Raw genomic sequence first — 20,098 nt, forward strand, 5'->3', positions numbered from 1 at the left:
TAATTTTAATTATTTCTCTTCTAATGTGTGGCTTAGGTGTCATTTGTTGCTTTTTCTCTAGTTCTTTAAGGTGTAGAGTTAGTTGGTGAATTCGGGATTTTTCTATTTTTTTGAGTGAGGCTTAGATGGCTATGTATTTCCCCCTTAGGACTGCCTTTGCAGTATCCCATAGGTTTTGGACCGATGTGTTTTTGTTCTCATTGATTTCCATGAATTGCTTAAGTTCTTCTTTGATTTCTTGGTTGACCCAAACATTCTTGAGCAGAGTGGTCTTTAGCTTCCAAGTATTTGAATTTCTGCCAAATTTTTTCTTATGATTGAGTTCCAGTTTTAGAGCATTGTGGTCTGAGAATACGCAGGGAATAATCTCAATCTTTTGGTATCGGTTGAGACCTGATTTGTGACCCAGTATATGGTCTATTCTGGAGAAAGTTCCATGTGCGCTCAAGAAGAATGAGTATTCTGTTGTTTTAGGGTGGAATGTTCTGTAAATATCTATGAGGTCCATCTGGTCCAATGTATCATTCAAAGCTCTTGTTTCCTTGTTGATTTTCTCCTTAGATGATCTGTCCATTGCTGAGAGTGGAGTATTGAGGTCTCCTACAATTAACGTATTGTTATCAATATGACTCTTTATTTTGGTTAACAGTTGGCTTATATAGATGGCTGCTCCCATGTTGGGGGCATAGATATTTACAATTGTTAGATCTTCCTGTTGGATAGACCCTTTAAGAATGATATAGTGTCCTTCTGTGTCTCTTATTACAGACTTTAGTTTAAAATCTAATTTGTCTGATATAAGAATTGCTACCCCAGCTTTCTTTTGAGGTCCGCTGGCATGGAAGATGGATCTCCATCCCTTCACTTTCAGTCTGGATGTATCTTGGTTCAAAATGAGTCTCTTGTAGACAGCATATGGATGGGTCCTGTCTTTTTATCCAATCTACAACCCTGTGCCATTTTATGGAAGCGTTTAGGCCGTTCACGTTGAGAGTGATTATTGAAAGATATGAATTAATTATCATCATGTTGCCTGTGAAGACGTTGTTTTTATAGATTGTCCCCGTAAATTTCTGTTGTAAATCACTCTTGGGGTCTCTCTCCTTTTATAGAACCCCCCTTAATATTTCTTGCAGGGCCGGCTTAGTGGTCACATATTCTTTCAGCTTCTGCCGGTCGTGGAAGCTCTGCATCTCTCCATCCATTCTAAATGAAAGCCTTGCCAGATAAAGTATTCTTGGCTGCATGTTCTTCTCATTTAGTACCCTGAATATGTCTTGCCAGGCCTTTCTGGCTTGCCAGGTCTCTGTGGATAGGTCTGACGTTATTCTGATGTTCCTCCCTCTGTACATAAGGAATCTCTTCCCCCTAACTGCCCTTACGATGGTTTCCTTGGTTCTAAGATTTGGAAGTTTTACTATTACATGCCAGGGTGTTGGCCTGTTTTCCTTGATCTTAGGAGGGGTCTTCTCTGCCTCTAGGACTCGAATGTTTGTTTCATTCCCCAGATTAGGGAAGTTCTCAGCTATGATTTGCTCAAATACATCTTCTAGTCCTCTCTCTCTCTCCAATCCCTCCGGGATTCCAATTATTCTGACACTGGAACACTTCATGGTGTCACTTATTTCTCTGATTCTATTTTCATGGATTCTGAGTTGTTTTTCCCTGGCCTCCTCTTTTCCCTTTTTATCTATTATATTGTCTTCCAGGTCGCTTATTCTCTCTTCTGTCTCAGTTACCCTAGCTGTTAGATTATCTAGATTAGATTGGATCTCATTGATAGCATTTTTAAGTTCTGCCAATTCCCCTTTTATTTCTGCCCTTAGAGACTCTATGTTTCCATTAATTGATTTCTCCATTCTAGCCATTGTCTTCACAATTGCTAGCCTGAATTCCATCTCTGACATCTTGGTTATATCTGCATCCATTTGTAAATCTGCAGCATAAGTCATAATCTCTGAGTCTTTTCTGTTTTGGTGGCTCCTCCTCCTAGTCATTCTGTTGATGGGTGTTTGAGGGAATGTATAGAGTCCAAATTATTGACCAGAACCCAAGCAAGGTGCACCTGTTTTCTTGGGACCTTAGGGTTGCTGGCCTCTTGTTTTCCCAGCCTGTCTTCTGGGGGAGGGGCCTGCCGTGCTGTTTCTTACGCAACCCTGTTTGGGCGGAGTTGCCCTGCGCCCCTGTGGCGGGGGATGGGCTCAGCGGGAATCAGTCTTTGGGGCTTTTGTTCTCGGCGCCTTTCCCTGGCGGCTTTCCGCGTCTCTTCCACGAGTCAGAGCAGAAGAGACCGCTTCCAACCCTCTGCCTCAGAGCAGAGAGACCACAATCTGTTCTTCAGTGAGCTCTCCAGGCCACACCGTCTCCGTTTCTGTCCGTGCTGCTATAAACTGCAGCGTCCTGGGTTGTGTGGCCCTCCGCAGCGCCCCCAGTCCTGCCTCCAGATTGGGGCACATCTCTGCCCTCTGTGCTTCTAAAACCACCAGCCGCTCCCAGTTCGTGCGTGCGCGACTCTGCCGCTTGGGGTCATGTCCCGGGGACTGCAGTTTGCATGCACGTGACTCCGTCGCTCCGGGTTTCCACCCTGGGGGCTGCAGTTCACCGCTGCAACCCCGGCACTCCGGGTTTGCGTCCTGGGGGCTGCAGTTTGCATGCGCACGACTCCGCCGCTCCAGGTTTCCATCGGGGTGGGGGGAGGGCTGCAGTTCGCGTGCGCACGACCCCAACGGTCTGGTTTTCCACCCCAGGGGCTGCCCTAAAGTCCTTTCCCGACGCTACTGGTCTGCGAGTCTGTGCCCTGTCCGCAGCGCGCGAGGCTGTCACTCACCGGCGGTGTAGGATCCCCACATCCAGGCACCCTCCCGCTGCCGTTTATCCTCCGATATCTGCCCGCGGAATCACGGCTCTCTGCTTCGTACCTCCAAACCAACCACCTGCGATATTCTGTTTGTAGAGATCCAGATCTTCTTACATCTCAGGCTGGTTTCGTGGGTGCTCAGAGTGGTCTGGTAGATACCCAGCTCAATTCCGGGGACCAGCTGAAATAGGGTCCCCTACTCCTCTGCCATCTTTCCCCCCTCCAAGGTACAAATTTCTAGTTATAGGATAAATTAAGTCCTAGGGATTTAAAGTATAACATAGTGACTATAGTTAACAATACTGTACTGTATATTTTAAAGTTGCTAAGAGAGTAGATCTTAAAAGTTCTCCTCACAGAAAAAAAAACTGTAACTATGTATGGTGATGGATGTTAACTAAACTTATTGTGGTAATCATTTCACAATATATACATAAATCAAATTATTATGTTGTACACCTAAAACAAATGTCAACTATAACTCAATAAATAACAAATTTTTAAACAAATATTTAAGTAAAGTCTACCAGACACCATGTTAAGTTCAAGAAATGCATCCCTGAACAAGACAGACAAAGCCCCAATCTCAAGGATTTTATAGCTGGTGGAGGGGGTGTTGGAAGAGCAGAAAATAAACAAACACAAACAAAAAATTAGGGATGACAGGTACTGAAAGATAAATGACAAGTAGTCGGCCATGTGACGATCAAGGGGAAGAACCTTCCAGGCAGAGGAAAGAGCTAGTATAAAAGCCCCAAGGAAGAAAGAAGACCACAGGGTTGGATAATACTGACAGAGAAGAGTGGTAGGTAATGGGGGAAGAGATCTGGCAAGGGCCAAATCATGCATGGCCTCATAGGCCAGGCAAACAAATGTAGATTTTAAGAGCAATAGAAACCACTGAAGGATTTTAAACAAGGAAGTAACATGATGTAATATCTTAAAATTTAAAAGATGACTGGCTGCTCTATGAATCGTGGACTGCAGGATAGAGGCAAGGAAATGAACAGAGGTCTACCATAGTAGTCCAGAGAACAGATAATGATGTCTAGAACTAAGCTCGTAGAAATGAGAGAAAGTAGATAAACTCAAATACACTAGGGTGGCAAGGTTAAAACTTGCTCAGGGACTTGATACAGGGTATAGGAGAACAGGAGGAATCAAGAATGGCTCCCGGGCTTCCGACTTGAGCAATGAGGTGGACAGCAATTCCATTTACTGAAATTTGTAAGACTGGGAGAGGAGGCAGGTCTCCATGGGTGAAAACCACAAGTTTTGTTTTGGACATGTTAAGTCTCAAATCCCTATTAGACGTCTAGGAAGAGTGATTAAGTAAACAACTGGATAGAGGGGTATGGACATAAGTGAAGTGTCAGAGCTAAAGATAGAAATTTGGAAGCAATTTTCACATAGTATTTAAAGACATAAGACAAGATGACATGGTAAGAGTGTATAGAGAAGATATCTCAAGAAAGAGCCCTGGGGCTTTCCAACATTTAATACCCTGATGAAAGAAAAGGAGAATGAAGGGGAAGATGAGGTAAACACACAAAAGAGACTGAGAAAGAGCAGCAAGTGAGATAGAAAAGAAAGTAGGAAAGTATAATGTCTTAGAAGCCAAAACAGGAAAGTGTTTCAAAAATGAGGGCTGCTGTGGGGTGCCTGGGTGGCTCAGTCGTTAAGCATCTGCCTTCAGCTCAGGTCATGTTCCTGGGGTCCTGGGATCGAGCCCCACATCGGGCTCTCTGCTCGGCAGGAGGTCTGCTTCTCTCTCTCCCACTCCCCCTGCTTGTGTTCCCTCTCTCGCTGTGTCTCTGTCAGATAAATAATTTAAAAATCTTTAAAAAAAAAAAAAAAAAAACAGGCGCCTGGGTGGCTCAGTTGTTAAGCGTCTGCCTTCGGCTCAGGTCATGATCCCAGGGTCCTGGGATCGAGTCCCACATCGGGCTCCCTGCTTGGCAGGAAGCCTGCTTCTCCCTCTCCCACTCCCCCTGCTTGTGTTCCTGCTCTCGCTATCTCTCTGTTAAATAAATAAATAAAATCTTTAAAAAAAAAAAAAAACAGAAATTTATTTCTCAGAGTTCTGGAGGCTAGAATTCTGAGATCACATGGCTGAGAAAGAGAGAGCCCTGATCTCTTCATCCTCTTATAAGAGAACCAAGCCTATCATGCGGGCTCCACCCTCATGACCAATACAAATCCTAATTACCTCCAAAGGCCCCACCTCCAAATGCCATCACACTGGGAATTAGGGTTTCCATATATGAATTTGAGGGATGATATAAACATTCAGTCTATAGGAAATTGCTACAATATAAAAGATAATCAAATGTAATAAGGATGTGGAAAAATTGGAGCCTTCGTACATTGCTGGTAGAAGTGTGAAATGGTGCACCACTTTGGAAAACAGTCTGGGGTTTCTTTAAAAAGCTAAACATAGAGTTACCATATGACCCAGCAATCCCACTCCTAGGGATTTTTTCAAGAGAAATGAAAACATGTCCATGTAAAGTTAAACACAAAATGTTCAGAGCGGCATTATTATCATAAGAACCCAAAAGTGTAAACAACCTAAATGTCTGTTAACTGATGAATGGATAAATAAAATGTGGCATATAATGAGATATTATTTGGCAATAAAAAGGAATGAAATACTGGCACATGGTACAACATGGATGGATTTTGAAAACATTTTCCTAAGTGAAAGAAGTCAGACACAAAAGACCAGATATTATAGGACTCCATTTATAGGACATGTCCAGAAGAGGCAAATCTACAGAAACAGAAAGCAGATTAGTGGTTGCGTAGGGCTGGGACAGACAAGGAGGGGGAAATAAGGAGTGACTGCTAATAAGTACATGGTTTCTTTTAGGGGGAACAAAAATGTGCTAACATTAGACAGTAGTGATGGCTGCACAACCCTGTGAACATACTAAAAACACTGTATTGTACGATTTAAACCGGTGAACCGTACAGTATGTAAATTATATTTCGATAAAGCCATTAAAAAAAATAAGGGAGACATTACCTAAAGCAACTACTGCTGAGAGATCAGCTAAGATTAGAAAGAGACCACTGAGTTGGGTAGGAGGAAGGTATTTGTGATGCGGACCAACAAATATTTAGCGGAATGATGGAGACAGAAGACAAAAGGGGGGGACTGAAAGGGAATGACAAATGAAGTAGCATCAAAGAAGTTTTCTTGTGGGGCGCCTGGGTGGCTAGGTCTTTTAAACGTCTGGGTCATGATCCCATGGGATTGAGCCCCGCATGGGGCTCCCTGCTCCGCAGGAAGCCTACTTCTCCCTCTCCCACTCCCCCTGCTGGTGTTCCTTCTCTTGCTGTGTCTCTCTCTGTCAAATACATAAATAAAATCTTAAAAAAAAAAAAAAAAAGAAGAAGAAGTTTTCTTGTAAAGGGCTGCAGAGATGGGGTGATGGCGAGAGAGGGATATAGAATAAAAAGAGGGTTTATTTTCATAAGATGACAGATAATAGCTCATGTTTGTTGATGCGAAGGAATCAATACAGTGGGAGAAACTGACAATGAAAGAGAGAGAAGGTCTGCTGTTGAATTAAAGTCCTCGAAATGCGGACGCATGAAAAAGCACTAATGGAAAGGCTGGTACGTATTCATTTCACCAGGAAGGAAGCAGAGCGCCCAGGCACCGACTCCGGCACACCGCACACAGCGTTAGGAAGATGAGAAAGGGCTGCTATTTTCTCCACGGAGTCTCAAGCAAGGTGATCAGCTTCAAATAAGGACGATGGAGTCTATCAATCACATTGCTATACAACAAAATCATCCCCCCAAACCTTAGCAGCTCATGAGATCCTGTTTTCCTCACAGTTTCTCGGATTTTCATCTTTGCCCAGAAGCCAGTTCTTAAATTTAGCCTTGTTTGCTTTCTGAAGATGCCGGGAAATTTTAGACTGATAATTCCTGGTTCTTTTGTGTTTAAGTATCTTTTCTTTAACAGGTCTCTCTCTTCTCTCAACATTTTACCATAAGCAGAAACTATAAGAAGAAGCCAGGCAGCATCTTTACCATTCCGCCTGGCGATTTCCTTAGCTAAACCACCCAGTTCTTTATGGACATTTGCTACTTTCCACATGAACACAGATGACAGACAGTGTTGCTAAACCTTCCACTTCTGCACAAAAAGGATCCCTTTTCCTTCCATTTCCAGTAATATGTTACTTTCCTTTAAGCCTTCCACCCACAGTCTCCTGAAAAGCCAGGAAGCTTCTTCTCACAGACTCTTCAGGATGCTTCCATTTTTCTCTAACATTTTCCTCAAAGTCCTTTCAGCTTCTGCCTACTGCTTCGTTCCAAAATTTTTGGAATTTTTTAGGTTTGTTATAGACGAATTTCACTTTCAAGTGTCAAGATCTATAGTAGTTACCTATGACAAATCACCCCCAAACTCGGCAGCTTGAAACAACAAACAGTTATTATCTCATAGTTTCAGTGAATCAGGTATTTGCAGAAGGCTTACCTGGGTGACTGGGGTTCGGGGTTTGCCAGAGGTTGTCATCAAGATGTCAGACAGGGCTGGAGGATCTGCTTCCAAGACTGCTCACCCACAAGGTTTTTGGCTTTGACCTCATCCTTCCCACGAGGCCCTCTCCATAGAGATGCTTTTTACATGGCAGTTGGACTCCTTCAGGGTGAGTGATCCAAGAGGGACAGAGACCAAGGGAAGCCACAATGCTTTTTATGACCTAGTCTCAGAAGTCCTACGTAGTCACTTCTTTTTTTTCCAGTTTTGTTAAGGTATAACTGACAAAATTACAATATATTTAAAGCATACAACATGATAATTTCATATATATATGGTCACTTCTGCCATATTAGTTTGTTTGAAATGAGTCACCAGGTCCAGCCCATATTCAAGGGAGAGGGGACTTAAACTCCACCTCTTGAGAGGAAGATTATTAAAGAATTTGTGGACATATTTTAAACCACCATAAAGAGGAATGAAGAAGGCCTGTGGAGAGAGATGAGAAACAGCTGTTTCTGAGAGTGGTGAAATGAATGTAAGATTGCTAGAAAATTTAGAAGTATTTAAAGAAAATTTGGAGTTCCCAGTTACGATCTGTGATAATGAATTAAAAGGATCAGTCAAGCCCCCTGAATTTGTTGGCCAGATTAGATGCCTCTATCCCATGCTCACTCCTATTGCTTTCATCAGAGAGATTTGCAGTATTTGTTTACTTGTCAGTTTCCCCCAGTAAATTATGATACTTTCAGTGTCAAGGATTGTGAACTCGCCCTCACATGACAGATATTTAATGAATATTTGTAAAATGACTAAATCTGTTTCAAACTCCTGCCTTTAGTCAAGAAAAGAGGAGGGACAAGATGGAAAAGGAAGCTGCAACACAGCCCAGAAACAGAGGAGGGTGGAAACAGTAAGGTAGATGGGCACTTGCAGGGTCACAACATAACCTGGAGAGAGAAGAGCATCATTAAACTTGCCAAAGAAACTAGGTTATTACTAACCAGTTCTCTAGGTTTGCCACTAGATAGAATTCAAGCTAGCTCTGCACTCCTCCCAATCCAGGCTTCGAGACCCAATTCTAATAAAACATGGAGTGTTTTCTATCATAGTCATAACAAATTACCTCAAACCCAGTGGCTTAAAACAACACAAATGAATTAACTTCCAGTTTTGTATGTAAGAAGTCTGATGCCAGTTTCACTGGGCTAAAATTAAGCTATTGACAAGGCTGCATTCTTGTCTCGAGGCTATAGAGGAAAGATGGTTTCCTTCTAGAGGCCACTCACATTCCCTGGCTCATGGCCTCCTCCCTCCATCTACGAAGCCAGTCTACGTTCTTTCACACTTCAAATTTCTGTTCCTTTTTTCACTCCCATCTATCAATCTCTCTGCCCACTCCCCTTTCTCTGACTCTGACTGCAACCAGAAGAGGGGCCCTTATGATTAGAATGTACCCACCCAGAGAGTCCGAAATAGTCTCCCTCTCTCAAGGTCTTGGCCTTAATCCTATCTAAAAGCACTTTATGCCACATAAGGTACCACATTCACAGGTCTGGGGATTAAGACATGGACATCTTTTTTTTTTTTTTTTTTTTTTTTTAATTTTATTTATTTGACAGAGACACAGCGAGAGAGGGAACACAAGCAGGGGGAGTGGGAGAGGGAGAAGCAGGCTCCCCACAGAGCAGGGAGCCCGATGCGGGACTCGATCCCAGGACCCTGGGATCATGACCTGAGCTGAAGGCAGTCGCTTAACCAACTGAGCCACCCAGGCGCCCAAGACATGGACATCTTTGTGGAGCTTGTTATTCTGCCTAGCACAAGGCTACAGAGATAGAAGAGGAGATGATGCCCGGATGGGAACTAAAGGAGACCATACACTCATACAGGTCATAAAACCAACAAGGATTTAACTAAGTGCAGAAGGAAATTTTTAACTTGGATTACTCAGTTTACTTAGCACTACACAGGAGGTCAAAACTTCTAGGTGGTGAAGCAAGGCACAGGAGGTAAAGAGAAGAGTGGGTACCAAATCCGGAAAATACCACAGACAGACAAATTTCTGCGCCCCAAAACTATCGCTGCGATTTGGTGGTTTCAAAGGTAAACACAAACAACCATATATTGCTTCTCTTCAGGAAGTTACATATCTCAAAATAGCTCAAATTCCTTGTTTTCCTTCCAAGTGCAATGTTCCATTCACAAGCCACCAGATGGCAGAGAAGAGTAGAAAAATAAATTCTTAAATCCAATAATTTTTTAAAAACCCAAAAAATAAAAACCAAAAAACAACTTTTCTTATACTTGGAAAAATCCAGCCCTCTGGAGGTGGGGGAGGGGGGGGCAAACACAAACATTTTAAGGTAGAAAAGCACCTTACTTTTTTTTTTTTTTAAAGATTTTATTTATTTATTTGAGACAGAATGAGAGAGAGAGAGAGCACATGAGAGGGGGGAGGGTCAGAGGGAGAAGCAGACTCCCTGCCGAGCAGGGAGCCCGATGCGGGACTCGATCCCGGGACTCCAGAATCATGACCTGAGCCGAAGGCAGTCGCTTAACCAACTGAGCCACCCAGGCGCCCTGGTTATAATTTCTAATTTCCAATACGATTTCTTCTGCACCTCATAAACTGTTGCTAGTGTTGAACTTTCTTTTTTTTCAAGATTTCATTTATTTAGTTGAGAGAGAGACAGATCATGAGCAGGAGAGGGAGGGGGAGGGGCAGAGGGAAAGGGAGAAGCAGACCCACCGCTGAGCAGGGAGCCCGATGCGGGACTCGATCCCGGGACTCCAGGATCATGACCTGAGCCGAAAGCAGTCGCTTAACCAACTGAGCCACCCAGGCGCCCACACCTTACTTTTTTAAAGGCTTCCAGAGACATCAATGTCACAATTTTCCTCCAGGTGATACTGGAAAAATCTGTTAAAAATGTGTATCAAGACAGTGTAGCCAAGATTAGCTCAAAGTAGTTAAGAAGCAAATGTATAAGTTCAGAAAAAAACTAAGAATCACTTTAAACTTAAGAAGAAGCTCCCAAAACCAACCAAACAAAAAGGTCAAAAAAATAAATAAAAATAAAAATAAAAAAATAAAACCCACTGCCTTGGCCCCGCGTCTCCCTGAGGAAACTCAACAGCTGACCCCTGGTCATCCCCACTCAGTTATCCTTCAGACACCTCACATTCAACTTGTCCCACACAGGGAACTCACCATCCTCCTTCCACACTTCCTCTTCCTCCTGTTGCCTACTTCAGTGAAGAGCATTATCATCCACCTGGTTGCCAAATTCAGAAACCTGTAGGTCATCCTTCTTGCTTTGATAAACTTCCACCTGCAAACAGTGAGTATTTTATCATTCCTTTTTCTTCATCTACTGGAAATAATCCACTGGTTTTCCTCTTTCAGTAGTTATCCCAGAAATGACTGTGTGCATACTTACTTTATGAAAGCCAGTATCTTTACCCTATCTTCAGGTGATACGAGGATCTTTTAAAATGCATTATCCCCCTCCTGGATTAAATTATGGCTGTTGTTACTGTTGTGTATTTTACTTATTTAACCATCCTGGGACATTATTATTGCTGTTTTATAAAATCAGTGTTTACCCATACATTTGCCACCTTCTTTGCTCTTCTTTCCTTCTTGTACCTCAGCTCCTCCCTCAAGAATCACTTTTGTTCTGTCTCAAGTACATCCTTTAGAATTTCCTATAGGTAGCATCTGCTAGAGATCAATTCTCTCTGCTTTTTGTTTGTCTGAAAAAAAAAAGTCTTTCTTTCACCCTCATTCTTGAAAGATATTTTTAATCCCAGTTCTACGCTGGCAGGTATTTTATGTGAGCCCTTTAAAGATACCATTCCACAATCACCTGATTTATATTGTTGCTGTTAGGAAGTTAACTATTAACCCAACTACTGCTCCTTTGAGGGAAGAATGAAGCGGGGGAAATCGGAGGGGTAGATGAACCATGAGAGAGGATGGACTCTGAAAAACAAACAGGGTTCTAGAGGGGAGGGGGGTGGGAGGATGGGTTAGCCTGGTGGTGGGTACTGAGGAGGGCACATTCTGCATGGAGCACTGGGTGTTATGCACAAACAATGAATCATGGAACACTACATCTAAAACTAATGATGTAATGTATGGGGATTAACATAAAAAAAAGAAAAGAAAAGAAAAGAAAGTCACCCACTCTGTTCCTCTGGTACTTCCGAGATTTTGTTTTGAGTTTCTATAATATGTCTTGGGTGGATTTCTTTTTATTGACCCTATTCAGGATTATTGAGCTTCTTTAATTCATTCTAAAAGAGTTTCAGTCATTATATCTTCAAATATTGCCTCTGCACCATTCTTTCTCAAGTTTTCTTACGTAACCCCAAATAAATCCTCTTACTCTACCCACCACACATCTTAATTCCACTTCCATGTTTTCCATCTTTTTTGTCTCTCTTGAAAGCATTCCTGATAGTATCTACAGATCTCTCCTCTAGTTCACTAATTCTCTTTTTAGCTTTGATCAATCTTCTGTCAAACCGTTAAACTGAATTTTTATTAGGTTATATATTTATCATTTCTAGAAGCTCTATTTGGTTCTTTTTCAAATATTTTCTGCTCCTTTTTATAATTTTCTATTTCCTGAAGATAATTTTAGGCTTGTATTTTATCTTTTTAAATATTGTAAGCATGGTTGTATTAGCCATGGAAGACTAAGTTATGTGGCAACAATAAATGACTCAAATATCTCAGTAGCTTACAACTACAAACATTTGTTTTGTGCTTTCTGTGTTCACTTTGGGTCAGCTGCAGTGCTGACCCACATCTTCTTTGCTATGGGACCAAGAATGACAGATAAGCCATTATCTGAAACATTAATGCCTGTCATGGGAGAAAGCAAAGAGACCTATGACCAAGCACAATGTAACCCTTAAATCTTCTGAAAGAAGCAATATACGTCACCTCTGCTTATTCTGAGTACAATTCTCTTGTAAAGATGGGCACCAAATTCCATGAATAATATTTAAAAAAACCCATCACAGCCCATGCTTCTTATTATTAAATATTAAATATTCAGTTCCCACCCCATCACATACAAAATACTTACCTCCTCCCCAAGGGAGAAGACCAGTTCCACACAGTCACTGCTTTGAGCTCAAAGTCCAAGATCTCTGATATGTGTTCATTTCGACATCAGATCTAGAAGAGGTTCATTTTAACCTAGATACCTGTTAACTAGTAATCCAAGTTATCTGTTCCACCCCACTCCAAAATATATACATGATAGTAGAACAGCGTCAGGCTAATGACAATAAACCCTCTCATTTGGAAAGGAGAAAGATGGAAGACACAATTCTAAATCCCACTGGGCAGACAATTACAAGCGTTCCTACTCTAGGAAAGTGGACTATTTCTTGAATAGGTCTTGTTTTCTCTACAGAGTGACTCCCTAAAACACTGCTCACCATGGCCCTTGATTCTGCCCTCTGGCAAGGTGTTCCTTTTCAATTATTATTAGTCATTCTGGAGAGGGCCCTGGAAAATATGCCCTGCTTGAGGACTTAGCAGCTTTCTCTACATGTTTCCTTCCCATAGAATTATGGGGCCAACAATTACAGACTCTTTGAATGCAGGCTGGTGGTACTTCTGATGAAAAATTCTTTCTCAAAAACATACTTGATTTTTTATTTTATTTTAATCAGCTCCCTATATTAATAGCCATACCCATATTTCCTTTTTTTTTAAGATTTTATTTATGGGGGCACCTGGATGGCTCAGTTGGTTAAGTGACTCCCTTCGGCTTGGGTCATGATCCCAGGGTCCTGGGATCAAGCCCCACATCAGGCTCCCTGCTCAGCGGGAAGCCTGCTTCTCCCTCTCCCACTCCCCCTGCTTGTGTTCCCTCTCTCGCTGTGTCTCTGTCAAATAAATAAATAAAATCTTTAAAAAAAAAAAAAGGCGGGGGAGTAAAAATAATAAATAGATATATACATATGTAAGCCCTTGATAAATGACAGAGATGCCACTGCAAAGTAGTGGGAGAAGATGGTCTTTTCAATAAAAGGTTCTGGGATAATCAAGTATCTATGAGAACAAAATGAAATTGTACTTCTAACTTACACCATAAAAATATCAATTTCAAATAGATTATAAACCTAAATGTGAAAGTCAAAACTGAAAACCTTTTGGGGCCGCCAGGAGGGTGGTGCGCCGTGATCGTATAGTGGTTAGTACTCTGCGTTGTGAAAACCTTTTGGGGATCCTGGGTGACTCAAGTCACTTAAGCGTCCGACTCTTGATTTCAACTCAGGTCATGATCTCAGTGTCAAGAGATCAAGCCCCATGTCGGGCTCCATGCTCAGTGCAGAATCTGCTTGGGAGTCTCTCTCCCTTTGCCCCTCCCTCCACCATGCATGTGCACATTCTCTCTCTCTCTCTCTAAATAAATCTTAAAAAAAAAAAAAGCTGAAAAGCTTTTAAAAGACTGTACAGCAGAATATCTTCATGAATTCAGGACAGGGAAGAATTTCTTAACCAACATGCAAAAAGCACTAAAGATCGATCAGTTCAACTGCATTAATGTTTGTTGAACTTAGAGGTGAGAAAGAATATAATGAACTGAATCAGAAAATTACAGCAAAATAAAAGGTTAAAGGGGTACACCTAATTGGACTGAAATTCCACAAAGTTGGAAAAGTGATCTGAAATGGCAATGGGGAACTTGAGATAGATAGATAGATAGATAGATAGATAGATAGATAGACAGACAGCAGACAGCTATAGCTAGATAAAGCCAATTCCATTAAGTGCAATAGTTATGTTCTATAAATTTGCCATGAACAGTGAATTAGTGAACACTAGGAAAAACAGAGTTGGATTCTTGTGAGTCTCTAGTCATGTTTTTAACATCAATCAATACATAACCTTGTTTTGAATTTTTGTTTAAAGATACTTCTGTTTAGCTTATAAAGCCAGAAGAGAGCTCTGAGGGGTCCAGTGGTCCTTTACCTGCTGAGGTCTTCAGAGGGCTTAACCTCCCTGGTTGTCACAGGATTCAGAGACTGACATGGCCCAGCTGGTGATAACACAACTGCTACTCCTTCGGGTGGGGGTAGCCGCAGTATGGGCAACCCAGCCCAGGACTGAGCTTCTCAATGTCTGTATGGATGCCAAGCCCAGCAAGGAAAAGCCAAGCCCAGAGGACGAGCTGCACAAGCAGTGCAGCCCCTGGAAGAAGAATTCCTGCTGCTTTGCCAACACCAGCTGGGAAATCCATAGGATATTTCCCACCTGTACAGATTCAACTGGGACCACTGCGGACAGACGGCACCTGCTTGCAAACAGCACCTCATCCAGGACACCTGCCGGTATGAGTGCTCCCCCAACCTGGGGGCCCTGGGGCCAGCAGGTGAGCCACAGCTGGCACGAAGAGCGTGATCTGAACGTGCCCCTGTGCAAAGAGGACTGTCAGCACTGGTGGGAAGGCTGCCACACTTCCTACACCTACAAGAACAACTGGCACAAGGGCTGGGACGGACATCAGGGTATAACCGGTGCCCAGTGGGAGCTGCCTGCTACCCCTTCCATCTCTACTTCCCCACACCTGCCGCTCTGTGCAGTGGGATCTGGAGCCACTCCTACAAACTCAGCAACTACAGCTGAGGGAGCGGTCGCTGCATCCAGATGTGGCTTGACCCAGCCCAGCGCGACCCCAACAAGGACGTGGCGAGGTTCTGTGCTGAGGCCATGAGTGGGGCTGGGCTCTGTGGGCTTTGGACTCTCCTGCTCAGCCTGGCCCTGATGCTGCTCTGGCTGCTCAGCTGAGCTCCTTTTACCTTCTGATACCTGCCCAGCCCTGCCCTGTTCAGCCCCATAGCTCCCAGCTCACTTCCTGTTCCTTGGGAGCCGGGCTCTGACTGACAGTTTGAATAAACCGGACACCCAACATGTAAAAGACAAAAACAAAACAAAACAAAAAAATAAATAAAGAGACTTCTGTTTAAAGATACTTATTTAATACACTCATGCAACAGCCGTATAACTCACGCCCGAATGAAGCTTATCTAGCACAGATACTTAATCTGTAAGGCACATTACAGCCTTCCTGCACTTGGGAATACTGGACAGCACTCCAGCACTATAGATGGGGGACTATTTTAAACAGGGAAATCACCAACAAAAAGCATAAAAATGTGAAAAATATGGCACTAAACAGACCACAAAAAGGACACTTGAATACAGTATGAGAGCTGAAACAGAGAGTCAGAATAGTTACCTTGTTCAGCGTGGTGCTCACTGGGTGATCTGAAGTTTTCACCACTCCGCATATGTCCACGAACAGCCACTAAAGCAGGGTATTGGATTTGGGGGTTACAAATAAATTTTAGCAAACAAATGAATTCACAATATGGAATCTTTGAGGATCAACTGAATGTACACGACCTGTGAGAAGGGCCATGTGAAGTTCTGAATGAAATGGGCAAGAGGGTCTAAGAGGGGAACAGTACCTGCAAGGCCTTGCATTGTGAGGAATACCCAAGGACGAAAGAGATGAAAGGAATATTTGGAATTAACTGACCCCAACATTTCAAATAAAACTCTAGTGAAAGTTCTTTTGGAGGTTTTCATGCTTTGACACATTTATCCGCCATACCATCACAGTACACTGTTTAGGCCTGGATATGAGGGTGTACCCAACATGTCCAAACATCACTGTGTCCCAGACTGTCACTTCCCTAGGATAATTCCTAGAAATGAATGTGGGTTAATACTGACTCACAAATGAGGTTCTTGTTGATAATGTGATACTGTTTGTAATGGGGGTAGACCATCAAGAGGAAATTTGTTAAATTATGTTTTATCCATAAGTAATTATTAAGGAGTAGTTTCTTTGAAATACCTCCTGGCTAATATTACCAATTCCCACCTCTACTTCTACCCTCCCTCACCAAACCTGATCAGCCATCATGAAAGAGAGGTAAGAGAAGGTGAGATCCGATCCTAAGACAGGTATAAAAGTGAGCCACCAGCTCAGAGTTCCTGTAAAGAGGATCCCACTGCTCCCTACTAACACTTCTCTCGAAAACTGGAGTTGGGAGGGGTGCCTGGGTGGCTCAGTCGTTAAGCATCTGCCTTTGTCTCAGGTCATGATCCCGGGGTCCTGGGATCGAGCCCCGCATTAGGCTCTCTGCTCTGCGGGGAGCCTGCTTCTCCCTCTCCCACTCCCCCTGCTTGTGTTCCCTCTCTCGCTGTGTCTCTCTCTGTCAAATAAATTAAATCTTTAAAAAAATAAAATTTAAAAATTAAAAAAAAAAAACTGGAGTTGGGAAGAACTTGATAGGTCGTGGGGAAGGGGAGAGACACAGAGATATGAAATAAAGTTGGAGAAGTGTTTAATCTATATACCGTGACAAAATTTTTTTTAAAAAGTGTAGAGCTATGATTTTTATATGACTAAAAGTTGACAAAATATCAAAGACAACTGAATTTAAGTATTATTGCACATGTCTGGATATAATGTTGATAAGCTGGCAATGAATGGATAAATAATAAAAATAAAGACACACATAATGCATAAATTACGATATGTTCCAAAAAATGTATTTTTCTTAACTTAATTTCATTAAAATCACTAGTTATGTTGTTATAAACAAGATTTTCTCATGATTTGTATCATATTGCCAGTAAGTATCTAAAGGATTAAAAATAAAATATAATTTATTCAAAGTATACAAAATTTGAACATACTGTCATCAAAATATATATATTAATTGTGCAAAATCAAAAACTAAATTTTTTTTTAAAGATTTATTTGTTTGAGAGAGACAGAGCACAAACGGGAGGGGCAGACGGAGAGAATCTCAAGCAGACTCCTCACTGAGCACAGAGCCAGACGTGGGGCTCTCCATCTCACAACCCTGAGATCACGACCTGAGCCAGAACCAGGAGTTGGACGCATTTAACCTAATGCACCACCCAGGAGCCCCTAAAATTATTTTTATATTTGTTTTCAAATGTAATCTTTTTTTCTAAACTGCCAAAAATTACCTATAAAATTAAAAGGTAATATACAAATTATAATTAACAAATACCAAATTTAAATAAAATTATTATAATAAAGTTGAAACTTTTACGTAATTAAAAAAACATATTATAATCCTATTATGTATTTTTCTTTCTTTTTTTTAAGATTTTATTTATTTATTTATTTATTATTATTATTTTTTAAAGATTTCATTTATTTATTTGAGACAGAGAGAATGAGAGACAGAGAGCATGAGAGGGAGGAGGGTCAGAGGGAGAAGCAGACTCCCTGCCGAGCAGGGAGCCCGATGCGGGACTCGATCCCGGGACTCCAGGATCATGACCTGAGCCGAAGGCAGTCGCTTAACCAACTGAGCCACCCAGGCGCCCCTAGATTTTATTTATTTTTTTGACAGAGAGAGAGACAGCAAGAGAGGGAACACAAGCAGGGGAAGTGGGAGAGGGAGAAGCAGGCTTCCCACAGAGCAGGGAGCCTGATGCGGGCAGAGCTCGATCCCAGGAGCCTGGGATCACTACCTGAGCCAAAGGCAGATGCTTAACGACTGAGCCACCCAGGTGCCCCTATGTATTATGTATTTTTCAAAAATAGAACTACTCACAAGTCTATCAAGTTTCATCCATTGCTAATGTCAACAACACATGTTTTATGTGGACTTTCATATATAAAGTTTAAGAGTAATATGAATTGCTTAATATTGCAAAATATTCCTCAGCTGCCATGGACCACTGTTAAAAATATCAACCTAGGGGCGCCTGGGTGGCTCAGTCCTTAAGCGTCTGCCTTCGGCTCAGGTCATGATCCCAGGGTCCTGGGACCGAGCCCTCCATCGGGCTCCCTGCTCCGCGGGAAGCCTGCTTCTCCCTCTCCCACTCCCCCTGTTTGTGTTCCCTCTCTCGCTGTGTCTCTCTCTGTCAAATAAATAAATAAAATCTTTAAAAAAAAAAAATCAACCTAATTTTTAAGTAGAAACACAACCTGGAATACAAAGAGAAACAAGAAAATGGATGGTTAGCAGTACTGGAAAGTGATTAATTCATTAAGCAGGAATTTACTGCATTTATGTTAATTAATTTGTCCTTTCACCTAAGAACTTCTGCCACTTTGACTCCTCGCTACATACCAAAGCAGTGTCCATAACCAGCATCAAAGCCCATAACTTTCATGACATTTGTTTCAAGGGCATCAGGGCAAGTGATGAAGAGAAGTGTATCTGGGGGCCTGACAGGTGTTAGTCACTAGAGTAAATGTTTGGATTACAAATTGCTCTACTAGTGCTGAGTGCTGGATCCCAAATGACACTTACTTTTTTAAAGTTTGTGATATCTGGTCCTCTACATACAAGATCCAGGAGAGAGAATCCTCTCGCTCAGGTCTTAAGAGAACACTGTAAGCTTCAGGGAGTAAACAGGTCATCTAGGATCTACTGAAATCAAAGGAAAAATCAATTACTTCAACTTCTCATAAGGAGAGAGCAGTTAACAGAGAGTCCTTGAAAGAGGTAAAGATAGCTGCAGCAGGGTGAGGAAAAAAAAGGAACCCTTTCTTTACGAAGCTTCTGTTATAATATTTGTAACACAGATGACTGGGACTCTGAGTTTAGATTCTGCTCCTTTTATTTTTCAAGATACTCCTCAACCTTGAGTTTCCCCTAAGCTGGTGAAAGTATGGGGTCAGAGAATCACCTACTATATTAATTAATGCTTATCAAGGTATAAAGACAATAAAACATGTTTTATAACTAAAAATAAAGTATATAATATAACAAGAATGCAAATATCAAGGCTGCAGGGCTCTAGAGAGATGGGAGAAATCAGAGGCTTAGTTCTTTCTTTGGATACTTCTATCAACTTTAATGCCTGCTGTCCAAGGCTATTAGTCTATAAACTAGCTTCTGCAATTAAAACAATGAATTTTAACTGAGGCAAACAAAACTCTAATGCTCACTAAATTTTCATCACCAGTAAGGACGGGTTTATACCAAATATCCCCTTAAAAATTAAAAAATAAATAAATAACAACAACTCCGGTTTCACCATTTCTCAATCTCTCACACTCATTCTACTCTTTCTTTGGAAAGGGGTGTGGGAATAAAAAAACAATTAACTCTGCTCTTAACCTGGATCATATACTTGTACTAAGAAATACTATAGAAAACAATAATATAAACTACCACTTACTGAATATCTACTATGCGACAAAATAATCCTGCCAGATAGACGGTAATGTTCACCTTATAGAAAAGGACTCAAAAGCTCAGAGAGAAGCTCAAGGTGACTCAGCTAGGGAATACAGGAGAATCCAGGTTCAGAGACAGGTCTGTCCAACTCAAACTGCTTTATCTTCACCAATATCACAAACAACTGTGAATTAAGATGACCTCTTAGTATCTACCAACTGTGTGGACATTGTTAGTTTTTGCCAGTATTCTATGCATGGAAAAGATATTTGTTTCTGAATAAGCCTTACATTCTTCCAAAGTTTGCTACTCTCTCAACTTCAAGTATAAACAGGTAAGTAAGTACCAGAATACCACTAAAAAGTGACTGGGAAAATAAGAGGGATGCGCCTTGAACCACTGTGACCACATCTGCTTTTCAAATTCCTACAGAGGAGGAGACTGGCTTCCACTTCTGTCGTGGACATTCCACTCCCTGCCACCTACTCCAACCATCCAGTGACCTGGCGGGGTTCTATAAAAAA

The 20,098-nt window shown here is 41.8% G+C and overlaps 1 protein-coding gene and 1 pseudogene across 5 annotated transcripts in view; one reads left to right on the forward strand and one right to left on the reverse strand.

Moving 5' to 3' along the window:
- The window catches only part of KLHL3 (kelch like family member 3), a 279,538-nt gene that overhangs the window by 169,212 nt on the left and 90,228 nt on the right, over window positions 1-20,098 (reverse strand). For 2 of the 5 annotated variants that reach the window (XM_035014194.1, XM_035014192.1), the window contains exons 3-7: window positions 18,702-18,821; window positions 15,629-15,697; window positions 12,461-12,552; window positions 10,573-10,693; window positions 10,220-10,281 (exon numbers count right to left, since the gene is read on the reverse strand). The gene's annotated coding sequence lies outside the window, so the exon portion shown is untranslated. Of the gene's footprint in view, window positions 1-7,355; window positions 8,997-10,219; window positions 10,282-10,572; window positions 10,694-12,460; window positions 12,553-15,628; window positions 15,698-18,701; window positions 18,822-20,098 lie in introns of those variants that run through there. The other 3 variants (XM_035014196.1, XM_035014195.1, XM_035014193.1) reach the window with 2 other exon arrangements.
- On the forward strand, window positions 14,420-15,177 carry LOC118016672 (annotated as a pseudogene).

This window comes from Mirounga leonina, unplaced genomic scaffold (assembly GCF_011800145.1).
Source record: "Mirounga leonina isolate KUSES-001 unplaced genomic scaffold, KU_Mleo_1.0 Mir_168, whole genome shotgun sequence".
NCBI lineage: Eukaryota > Metazoa > Chordata > Mammalia > Carnivora > Phocidae > Mirounga > Mirounga leonina.